Source organism: Mustela nivalis (genome assembly GCF_964662115.1).
Source record: "Mustela nivalis genome assembly, chromosome: 3".
Lineage (NCBI taxonomy): Eukaryota > Metazoa > Chordata > Mammalia > Carnivora > Mustelidae > Mustela > Mustela nivalis.
In genome coordinates this window covers 67,793,725-67,804,852 of record NC_139022.1, presented here as the reverse complement: position 1 = coordinate 67,804,852, position 11,128 = coordinate 67,793,725, and the positions used below count along the sequence as shown (strand labels likewise).

The 11,128-nt window shown below is 40.4% G+C and overlaps 1 pseudogene across 1 annotated transcript; it reads left to right on the top strand.

The window, feature by feature from the left end:
- Positions 1 to 4,021: 4,021 nt before the first annotated feature.
- On the top strand, positions 4,022 to 5,903 carry LOC309860847 (U3 small nucleolar RNA-associated protein 18 homolog pseudogene; annotated as a pseudogene). The gene has a single exon. The product of its transcript is annotated as a U3 small nucleolar RNA-associated protein 18 homolog pseudogene (transcript).
- The last annotated feature ends 5,225 nt before the right edge of the window (positions 5,904 to 11,128 follow it).

Here is an 11,128-nt window from a genome sequence, read left to right as displayed (position 1 = left end):
GACATAATTTAGAAATCAACTTCATGTTTCCCATTTTGAAGTAAAAAAAATGGAGGTGCACTCTGGAAAAGCAGCATGGGGTTTCGTCAAAAAGTTGAAAATAGAGCTACCCTATGACCCAGCAATTGCACTACTGGATATTTACCCTAAAGATACAAACGTAGTGATCCGAAGGGGCACGTGCACCTGAATGTTTATAGTAGCAGTGTCCACAATAGCCAAACTATGGAAAGAACCTAGATGTCTATCAACAGATGAATGGATCAAGAAGTGGTATATATTTACAATGAAATACTATGCAGCCATCAAAAGAAATGAAATCTTGCCATTTGCGACTACGTGGATTGAACTAGAGGGTATTATGCTTAGCGAAATAAGTCAATCAGAGAAAGACAACTATCATATTATCTCCCTGATATGAGGAAGTGGAGATGCAATGTGGGGGGCTTGAGGGGTAGGAAAAGAATAAATGAAACAAGACGGGCTCAGGAAGGACACAAACCATAAGAGACTCTTAATGTCACAAAACAAACTGAGGGTTGATGGGGGGGAGCGTTGGGAGAAGGGGGGTGGGGTTATGGACATTGGGAAGGGTATGTGCTGTGGTGAGTGCTGTGAAGTGTGTAAACCTGGCAATTCACAGACCTGTACCCCTGGGGCTAATAATACATTATATGTTTATAAAAAATTTTTTAAAAATTATTTTTAAAAAATGGAGGTGCAAGGATGTTCACTGCTTTTCCTTCCTCACAAATTATGATGAGGTGTGGTATTATGTTACTGTTTATCCCAGGCAGGAAGGGAAATCTTACAATATCACCCTCTACGACAGAAGAGAAATTATGCTTTCCTCCATCAAATTTTCTTCCTCAGCTCAGACTTTGCTTCACTGAATTAAATTTATATTTATCAGATAAAGCTATTTAGTATTTTGCCAGGTTTGCACTAGGAAGGATTTAAGTTTTTTTTTTTTTTCTGAGAAATTTTAATAAAACATAAACTCATTCCACCAAGATTTTTTTTTGAAATTCAGACTATCTGATCTTTAGGGCAGGATTTTTTTCAACAGTATGTAATTATTTTCTAACACCTTCTGTAATACATCATTCTGCTGTTTTACAGCACATTTGGGTAATAAATTTTTTATTCATTTTATCTAAATTCTGACATCCTATAGATCTGACGTTAAATTATTTTGTTTAGGTTTCTACTAGTAAGTAGCTGAACGTCAAAACAACTTAAAAGGTTGTTTTAAGGAGAATGAACAAAGAGAAAACAACCCTCCTTTAGTTCGGCAGGTTTCGATGGATGCACTTCTGTGTATAATAGAAGATCATGTCACTGTGGAATCTAGGACAAAGAGGGCTTTTTAGAGAGCATGCATTCTTCGCTAAGTAGGGGCCGTTAATTCATACAGTTCAAAGAAAGAACCCTGAAACATATTGTATTTTTCTATGTTCTTACTTCTCCTCTACCACCAATTTCCTTCATTTATATTTATGCACTCCTGCTCTTACTGGCCTATGTACGTACACTCACTTTACTGGAAATGCTATATTCTCTGATGGCAGTTGATAGAACCATCATCACTTCCCACACTTCTGCGCAGCAGAACGACATTTTTTTTTTTCTGATGCCTTTTCCTCAGAGGAGATCACTCTTATTGTTTGGAAAACTCAAGGCTTACCCTGTGTATGGGCCATCCCTTGGGCTCCCTTGAGAAGAGTAAATGAAACGGACAAACACAAACTCTGCAAAGTTTTCTTCTGCCAGTTTTCAAGATTGTTATAGTTGTTACAGTTCTTTGATCAAAATGATCATATTAACCCATCAACCAGTAACAAAGAAGAGAGGAAAGTAAAAAGTGGGGTATCTTGAAAATCATCGAAAGAAAATCACGAGATATTATTAACAAGTATTAACATACTTAACTGTATAATGAATTTGTCTTGATGAAATTAAGTACATTTCCATATATCACAAAACTATTATAAATACAGGTAGTATGACCCTGGAAAGAAATACAAGAAGTGCCTCATTGGCTCTCTCCACTGATGGGAATGGAGAGATTAATTTTAAAGAGAACAGTCTGTACCCTGACAGTAGCAGAGTGAGATGGGCACTCTCATAGATTGTTGGTGATGTCTACATGAAGCATTCTGTCAAGAAAGCAATTTGCAATATTGATCAAGGACCAGTAAAATTTTTCATGCCTTTAACCTTAGTAATTCCATTTTGAGGAATTTATTCTAAGGATATCAGCTGAAGTGTAGAAGATGGTTTGGGGGTTTTGTGGGGGGTGGTTTTGTTTTGCATTTGCAAAATATATTACTGAAGTATTTTTTACAGAAGTGAAAATGAAGGAAAACTTAAAAGCCCCAAATTGGGTAGGATTAGGTAATCCTTTTTCTGTTTCCCAATTATTTTGTACATACATTTTATTCATTTGACAGAGATCACAAGTCGGCACAGAGGCAGGCAGAGAGAGAGGGAGAAGCAGGCTCCCTGCCGAGCAGAGAGCCCGATGCAGGGCTCGATCCCAGGACCCTGGGATAACGACCTGAGCCAAAGGCAGAGGCTTTAGCCTACTGAGCCACCCAGGTGCCCCCCATACATTTTATTCAAACAGCCAGCATTGTGGGTTCTCTGCATTTGCATGGATACCTTCTTGAGTAACTGAGTTCTCAGAGTGAGACAAAGAATTTTCATCTCTGTGATCTCAGAGCCTACTATAAAAACTGGGGCCCCATAGACTCTCAGTTAATAACTTGTAAATTAGTAAAATTTCACTTTATTTGTCATGCAATCCATAATGACCACTAAGATTATTATTTCCCCCCAACTCTCACTGCCTACACACCCATAAACATGAGACTAATTCATTCCATTTTTGCAGTTTAGCAAATTAGACTGTTTAAAACAAACTGAATTTAGCTTTATCTGTTTGTACATATAGATAGAGCTATTGGCACGGTCATAAACAAACTCAATTCTAAATCAGTATATTAACCATGACAGGTATTAATATAAAGATAAGCAGTAAGATAAGAGATAATATTTCAAGTCACTTTTAAGACTTTACATGAAATTTTTGATGCTTGAGAAAACCAAACGATTCAATGTCAGATGGATCCCAGAGGATACACGAGACTGATACAATGTGGAATAAAAATTACAGAGTTTGGAAAATCAATGTCATATATGTATATATGAAGATTGAGGCCATTTTCTGTATCTTAAAAGTAATTTTAAGCTGCTTTAAGAGGCAGTCTTTTGACTGCTCACTCAGCTCAATTACATCCCAGCACAATGAGAAAAATTGCGAGTGAGTTCACAAAACACTGTGGGAAAACTATTTTAGACTGTTATTGGGAAGTTGTCTGTACATAAACGTGTAATAGCTGCACTTCAGTCCAATTCTGGTCTTTGCAATTTACTTTAAGATGTGCCAATCCTCAGTAAATTATGTGAGAAGGGGACAATGAAATCATTATATACCTGAATTGTAATACATTCCTATCTTACTCCAGGAGTAGAATTAAATAAATCAATAAATGGAAGGGTTCATGTGTAGAAGATTGAAGCACCCACACATGCAACTTTTATTCCGGGTTTGAGGGTGAGAGGAGGTAGAAAATGATTTCAGCAATAACAAATCAGAAAACTAGTGGAACTTTTTAAAAGCATGAAGAATGAAATCCACTTAATGTCTGAGTATCTGCTAATGTCATGTAACTCTGGAAACATTTAAAAAATCATATATGAAAAAATAAACAGCTAAATGTTGGACAACAGAGAGAGAAAACTCACCTTAAACAACTCAAGCAATTCCTCTAGAAAGGAGAGGAAAGAGAGAGAGGGAGGTAGGAAGGAAGTAATTTAGAGCTTGTATAGTACCTAAAGAACCCTCTTATAGGGTGTTGACTACCTCCTGGCCAGGTGGGCAGCAGCAGACAAGGTCTTGGCCACCCTGAGGAAGAGACAATATGGCACACCAAAAGTGCCCCAGAGTTTTCCTGCGTTTCTTCTCCAACCCAACGATGCCGCCAGAACGTAGAAGCCGAACGAAACCGGACCGGAGACCCGGAGTGAGTCTGGACCGGAAGAGCCGAACGAAGCCGGGCCGGAGAGCCGGAGCAGGGCCGGGCGGGGCGCCCCGAAAGGCTGCTCCTTCATCCCAGCGGAAACCGCCGGCCCGGCCGAGCGCAGCGGCCGCTGCGATCGCAGTCGCGGCGGAGGAGGAGAGACGGCTCCGGCAGCGGAACCGCCTGACGCTGGAGGAGGACAAACCGGCCGTGGAACGGTGCCTGGAGGAGCTGGTGTTCGGCGACGTCGAGGACAACGAGGACGCGTTGCTGCGGCGTCTGCAGGGCTCGCGGGTTCAAGTGCAGGAAGACTCAGGTGACTCAGAAGTGGAGAATGAAGCAAAAGATAATTTTCTGTTTCAAAAGAAGCCAGTTTGGGTGGATGAAGAAGATGAAAATGATGAAATGGTTGACATGATGAGCAATCGGTTCCGGAAAGATATGATGAAAAATGCCAGTGAAAGTAAACTTTCAAAAGACAAGCTTCAAAAAAGACTTAAGGAAGAATTCCAGCATGCCATGGGGGGTGTACCTGCCTGGGCAGAGACTAGTAAGCGGAAGACATCTTCAGATGGTGAAAGTGAAGAGGATGAAGATGATTTGTTGCAAAGGACTGGGAATTTCATATCTACATCAGCTTCTCTTCCTAAAGGAATCTTAAAGGTAAAGAATTGTCTCCATGCTAACGTGGAACGTCCTACCACGGCTCGGATCTCATCCGTGCAGTTCCATCCTTGTGCGCAAGTTGTAATGGTTGCCGCGCGAGATAATGCCGTGTCGCTGTTTCAGGTTGATGGAAAAACAAATCCTAAAATCCAGAGCATCTATTTGGAGAAGTTTCCAATATTTAAGGCCTGTTTTAGTGCTACTGGAGAAGAGGTTTTAGCCACGAGCATCCACAGCAAGGTTCTTTATGTCTATGATATGCTGGCTGGAAAGCTAATTCCTGTGCATCAAGTGAGAGGTTTGAAAGAGAAGATAGTGAGGAGCTTCGAAGTGTCTCCAGATGGGTCCTTCTTGCTGATAAATGGTGTTGCTGGATATCTTCATTTGCTGTCAATGAAGACCAAAGAACTGATTGGTAGCATGAAAATTAATGGAAGGGTTGCAGCATCCACGTTCTCTTCAGATAGCAAGAAACTATACGCCTCTTCAGGCGATGGGGAAGTTTATGTTTGGGATGTGAACTCTAGAAAATGCCTTAACAGATTTGTTGATGAAGGCAGTTTATATGGATTAAGCATTGCCACATCTAGGAATGGACAGTATGTGGCTTGTGGTTCTAATTGTGGAGTGGTAAACATATACAATCAAGATTCTTGTCTCCAAGAAACAAATCCAAAGCCGATAAAAGCTATAATGAACTTGGTTACAGGTGTTACTTCTCTGAGCTTCAATCCTACTACAGAAATCTTGGCAATTGCTTCAGAAGAAATGAAAGAAGCGGTCAGATTGGTTCACCTTCCCTCCTGTACAGTATTTTCAAACTTCCCAGTCATTAAAAAGAAGACTGTTTCTCTTGTTCATACCATGGATTTTTCTCCCAGAAGTGGGTATTTTGCCTTGGGGAATGAAAAGGGCAAGGCCCTGCTCTATAGGTTGCACCATTACTCAGAATTCTGAAGAGAATATTTGAAATCCAGTTGAGCCACAAGAGAACCCTGTCTCAATATATCTTCTCAGAAGCTTTCTGAATGTGTGATAACATGTGTATAATGATGTATCGAGCCAGCTGTGCTTATTTAAGTCAACAGAGGTGTCTTATAAACAAATAGCAACTTTTGTTTGAAAAAAAAAAAAAATAAAAATAAAATAAAACTTAGTTTTACCAATACCAGCTAAGACAATCTGATTGAGATAATTTCTTTAAATCATACATCTACATGTGAAAAAAAAAAACTTTGTCTGTACCATACTATAGGGTAAAATCATATATTTTCTCCTCAATACATGTTTTCCTAAGTGCTGCTCAGTAAATAGCACCTTTCCTTTTTCTCAGATCTACGGTGGTTGTGGCGGGAGGGGGGGAGGGTAACATACCAATCAATACTACATCTAGTTGCAAACATTATTTTCTGAACTCTTCAAAGATTGGTGTTGGTGCTTTGGTAAGGATGTTGGTGGCTCCGAGAATTCTGTGAGTTTTAATTAAGGTCTCTGGGCCCAATGTAGAGAGAGTATAATTGTGCTTTATACCCTAAAAAGCGGTTTGGATATATTTCCTTGAATTCAGGTATTCAAATAAACTGTAGGTTTGAATATTTCAATGAAGATGATAATTTAATATGACAGGAAAAATGAGAACACTTATAATCCGTGTTCCCAGGCCATAGTGGCCTAAAAGAACAAAGCTTTGTGTCAGAGTAAGAGTAGAGATAATGTCGAACAGCAGAATAGATGGAATCCCACCCCACTGGTCATTCCTTCATTTCACTCAACAAGTATTTATTGAGTATCACATAAGAACCAAGTACTCTGCCAGGCACTGGGGGTATGATGGCGAACGAAAGTAGACATGGTCTTTTGTGTACCTTAAAATCTGGGAAAGGCATTGAGTAAATAACAAGGAATTCTTACCTAGACTTGGGAAAGGGGGCGACTGTAGTTAAGATGGGTGTTCCTTAAGAAGGAATGCTTGGGTTGAGTTATGATATATCGCCTGGAGTTAACCAGGTAAGGGGATGAGGCACAAAAGGTGAGGAGGAACGTTAAGGACAGACGGTAGACTATTTTCAATGACCCCATTGTCAGAGGGAACCTATCACATCTGGGAATGAAAGAAAATCTAAATCGTTGGGGTGCAAAGAATAGTTGAAGGGGAAGAGGGAGGTTGGTAAAGGTTGGGCTTGACTGTCATCTTGAATGCAGAGAAACCATCAAAGAATTTTAAGCTGGAGGAGTGGTGTGGAGAGAAAAGAGTAATTAGGGTCAGATTTGCCTTTTGAAAACTCCACTGTGCCTAAGGTGTGGAGGACCCATTGTTGGGAGGGAAGGACAAAAGCAGATGAATTAAGAGGCCACTACCATAAATGGTGCAAATCTAAGTCTGTGGTAAAAACTTTTGGCCACTTTCCTCCCTGGGAGCCTAGAAAAAATACTTTATTTCCCAGAGAAAACCTTCCCTCTATAGTGGAGATGGAAGGAAGTCAATTAATGGAACATTTAGAAGGTAAAATTGGCAAGACATAGTAATGGATTGCATATGGTTGCAAGACACAAGGGCTAGTTGAGGGTTTGTACGCCTGGACAGATGAGAATCCCATTCATTTGGGCAACAGCGGAAACTTATTATAAGTGAAATGGATAATGTTTATTGAGCAATGCTATGCCACGGTCATTGTTCTAAGTGCCTTGCACACTTTATTTAATTCTTTTTTTAAACAACTCTGTGATCTAGGTAGTACTCCTGTTTTCTCCATCTTATAGATGAAGAACTGAGGCAGAGAAAGATTAAGCAACATGTTCATTTACATATCCATACAAGTCGTGGGTCTAGGTATTGAGTCCAGAGCTATGCTTTTCACCACTTTACCATGCTTCCTCCCTGTTCAATTAGCAATAATCGTGCCTCGGATAAACCTCATTGGCTACGATACTGCCACTGCGCAAAGTTGCTTCCTCCCTGTTCAAGATGTGTTTCCCGTAGTTCAAACAAAAGGGCCTCTTTTTCCTTCCCAGCTCATCTTGTGGTTTTCATTCTCCTTCAGTGCTCACTTCCAATGCTCAAAATAATAGTTTCCTCATAGCTAAGTTGCTATCAATTTTCCACACCGAAAAATATCTTTGTCTCTATGTTGATATCACCTCGTGGAGTCATAATTTATTGTTGTAATTTGAGGTTGAGGGACACAGAGAAGAAGATTCCAATTTGTATTCCTAATGGTCCAATGCAGGTTTATGGACAAATGGATTTTCTTAGAGTGCTTACACTGCCATAACAAGGTACCGTCGACTGGATAGCTTCACTAACAGAAATGTATTGTTTTACCATTTTGGAGGCTGGAAGTTTAAGATGCCAGTATGGTTGAGTGCTGGGGAGAGTTCGCTTTCTGACCTAGAGATGGCTGTCTTTTTTTTTTTTTTTTTAAGATTTTATTTATTTATTTGACAAAGAGAGATCACAAGTAGGCAGAGAGGCAGGCAGAGAGGAGGAAACAGGCTCCCTGCTGAGCAGAAGGCCCGATGCGATGCAGGGCTCGATCCCAGGACCCTGAGATCATGACCCCAGCCGAAGGCAGAGGCTTTAACCCACTGAGCCACCCATTCACCCCATGTCTTCTAACCATATCCTCCTGTGGCCTTGCCTTGATGTTTGCACACTGAAGGAGAGGGAGAGAAGAACAAGGGTAGGGGGAGAGAGAGAGAAAGAGTTAGTTCTCTCTCTTGCTCTTCTTATAAGGCCACCAATTCTATTGAACTAGGACCCCACCCTTACGGATTTGTTTAATTGCCTCCTAGAGACCCAATCTCCAAATACAGTCACACTGGGGGCTAAGGCTTCAACATATGAATTTGGGGGGAAAACAAGTCAGTCCATAGCATGGACCCAGTTGTCTTCTTTAAGAAAGATAACACAGGGGTGCCTGGGTGGCTCAGTGGGTTAAGCCGCTGCCTTTGGCTCAGGTCATGATCTCAGGGTCCTGGGATCCAGCCCGCATCGGGCTCTCTGCTCAGCAGGGAGCCTGCTTCCTCCTCTCTCTCTCTCTCTGCCTGCCTCTCTGCCTACTTGTGATGTCTCTCTGTCAAATAAATAAATAAATAAATAAATCTTTAAAAAAAAAAAAAAAGAAAGATAACACAGAATTAGTCCAGAGCTTCTCAAAGGCCCTTGAAATAATACTTCCCCAGCTTCTCAGTAACTTCACCTCGATTAGGAAGTCCTTAGACTTCTATTCAGCTCTAACTTGGGAGTGTTCAGGGAATGGCTCAGGAAATACAGGGAAATGATGAGAGAGTTAGGAAGCAAATCTTAGGTCAGTGAGCATGACAATAAAGCTGGAGGCCATCCCTACAAGCAGTGTTGACCCTGGCTGCTTCAGAAATCCCAGACCCTCAATCACAATGATCACTGATGTCCATGCCCAAAAATAGAGCCCAGGAGCACTTGCCCAATATCACAGATGCAATACCTCCTAGGGACTCCAGAAATAAGTAGAACCAGTTCTGAAGTGAGCAGGGAGGGTTGGGGAAGGGAGGACATCATGTAGCATATGGGGATATCTACGAGAGAAACCACTAAAACTGTGATTCCCTATATGTGGGGTAGGCTGGTGTAGCCTGAGACACACAAACTACATCATCTTGTGAGCCCACCCAGTTTATCATGGCTCTAATTTTAAGGGTCAAATTTAGGCTACATGATCCCAGGGTCCTCAGATGGAGCCCCGCACCGGGCTCTCTGCTCAGCAGGGGGCCTGCTTGCCCCCCCCACCCGCCTTCCCCCGTCTGCCTTTCTGCCTATTTGTGATCTCAATCTCTCTCTGTGTCAAATAAATAAAATCTTTTAAGAAAAAAAATAGCATGGTGTTCCAAAGAGCACAACTCTTAAAATCAGATGAGATCTCTGACATTTGTCAGCTACAGTATCTTGGGCAAGTTGATTAACTTTCATGAATCCCAGTTCTAGTAACTATCAAATAAAGATAATAGCTACCTCACAGACTTGTCTGTGAGGATTACATAAATCAACACATATCAAGCATGAATCAGCTACCTGACACAGGGAGCAGGCTGTGATACAGTTCTCTTTCTTCCTTCTTGTTTTCTGCCTAGTCTCCTCACCACTTCTCACCAAATCGCTTTTTTTGAACTTTAATGTCTGTGGATCTAGAATTTTCTTTAGGACACCTGGACCTATTTTCAAATGGTTTAGAAAGAAAATCATTATTTTGTCATTGTACTCATAGGTTCAAAGTATAGTTTGTTTTGTATTCCCCTGAGCTGTTTGATGTCTGAAAAGTAAACAATCAGGCTAAAGCTTTCTAAAATCCAATATGATTTAAAAAGCATTTATTGAGATAGCAGTTTTTCTCTCCAGATTCCCTTGATAATACTGGTACTCTACTTCATATTTCTAGATAAAAAAATGTGAAGATTAGAATGCTGCTGTGTTCTGTGCTCTCACACAAAAGCTACCCTTGGGCAGAAGGACTTCCTCTCTCACACTCTCTCCGACCCTGAGCTCACTGCTTCCACAGTTATTTTTCTGCTTTTCTGGAAAAACATAAACTTTTTCCATCATTGTCACCTGGGAGAAAAACACTCACAGAACAATCTCAACTATTTTCCAATTAAAAAAAAAAAACAACACTTGATTTAGAAAGTGCCTGGTAAAAGAAGGTAATAATAAAATGCTGATGACTACTTCCCTAACTACTATTTCATATGGTATATGTGGGTATAGGAACAACTGATTTTTTTTTAACCTCTTGTTTCGAGCTTCAGCAATATCTTAAAGAATACTAGATCTCAAAGCAGACTACCATCCATTAATAATGTCTACATTTCCCTGGGAAATAGGATACATCCAGAATCTAGTTCTTTGCTTGTGATTCATTTCTTAATGAAATTCTGTTATCTTACAGCAGCTAATGGAATATACCTCAGGGCCCGGTGCCATCCGATGCATTTTAGAAAATAACTATTTTCTATGAGCACTGTTAATGCTTATTTTAATTGATGGTACTCACATTAAATCATCAGAAAACAGATCTTTTAAAGGAACTAGTGGCAATACTCTTTGTGCTTTTTTTTTTTTCCAAAAAGTTATAACATCATCAACTTTTCAATAACTTTGTGTATGTGTGGGACATGCATAAGAGACTTGGTTTTATCCTCTGACCTCTGCTTCATCGTAAGAGTTTGAGCGATAGAAGAGATCTTAGAGATCTTCTAATCCAACACTTCATTTTAAAGACAGTAAACATTTTAATGACTTGCCCAAGGCCAAAGAGTTGGGGTGAGGTAAATCCACAGCTAGAGCCCAAGTCCTCTGATTCCAGACCAGTGCTTGTCCCACCCAATTATACTCCACGATCCTTACA